The following is a 916-nucleotide window of genomic DNA, read 5'->3' on the forward strand; positions in this document are numbered from 1 at the left end:
AATCCATAGCAAAACCTCCTCTTCCAATGCTTTTTGACCCTGAAGAGCTCAGAAAACGAAGCGATCTAAAGATTTCCTGTAGATTTCGCATTTGTTCTTGTTTTTTATTCTTTCTGTGTATCTTTCTTTTCCATAGAACCGAGAAATGTAACTATTGTAATTAAGCTTATTAATTCGGTGCCTCCCTTGTTTTTCGGCTTCTGGAACCCTCGGGAGTGAATACTTCCCCAGCCTTTCATCTTGTTTTGGGCCTGTTGATGCAGTTACTAAGGGTGGTGTCGAGATCATGAAGCAGAGATGCCTCGATTTAACCCAAAGTAAAACTAGTTTGAATATCTAGGTTTTCCGTTTGTTTTGTTTTGTTTTAAATGGGTTAAAAGTACAGCAAAACAAGAGAGAAACAAGAAAGAGGAAATGACTACCCCGGGAGCCTTTAAAAATAAGCCGGTGAGGTACATGGAGGTGCCGGGGATTGAACCCGGGGCCTCGTGCATGCTAAGCACGCGCTCTACCACTGAGCTACACCCCCTCGCGGCAACTTTCTTTTAGAAACACTTTCATGACATTTTACTACAATTTCTTAGTACTAGTGAGAGGAAGTTCATTTCATTAGATTCAACCTTTTAATTTTTCTATATTAGATACTGCCCTATAACTAAGCTAGGAGAAGAAAAACTAAATATTATGCCGAAAGTCACCCTCTGATCCTGAGATCTCCTACTATGGGTCACTCATTCAGACGCTCGTCCTACTGTCATCTTCCATCGGGGAAGGTGGTAGTCCGACCTGGCCAACCCCAGGACCAGGGGTGGGAAAAAAATATCTCTGCATAAAAATGTGGCCATAAATCCAAGGGTATAATGCAAGAGGATAAAGAAAGAAAACCCTAAACGCTGCCCTGGGCACTTAGACCCGG

General features: G+C 42.4%; 1 non-coding gene across 1 annotated transcript; it reads right to left on the reverse strand.

Annotated features, from left to right (window-relative positions):
- Positions 1-457: 457 nt before the first annotated feature.
- On the reverse strand, positions 458-529 carry TRNAA-AGC (transfer RNA alanine (anticodon AGC)). Its single transcript has one exon. It is a non-coding gene; the product is annotated as a tRNA-Ala (tRNA).
- Between the last annotated feature and the right edge of the window lie 387 nt (positions 530-916).

This window comes from Pteronotus mesoamericanus, unplaced genomic scaffold (assembly GCF_021234165.1).
Source record: "Pteronotus mesoamericanus isolate MK-2021 breed Mesoamerican mustached bat unplaced genomic scaffold, CSHL_Meso_final contig_20, whole genome shotgun sequence".
NCBI lineage: Eukaryota > Metazoa > Chordata > Mammalia > Chiroptera > Mormoopidae > Pteronotus > Pteronotus mesoamericanus.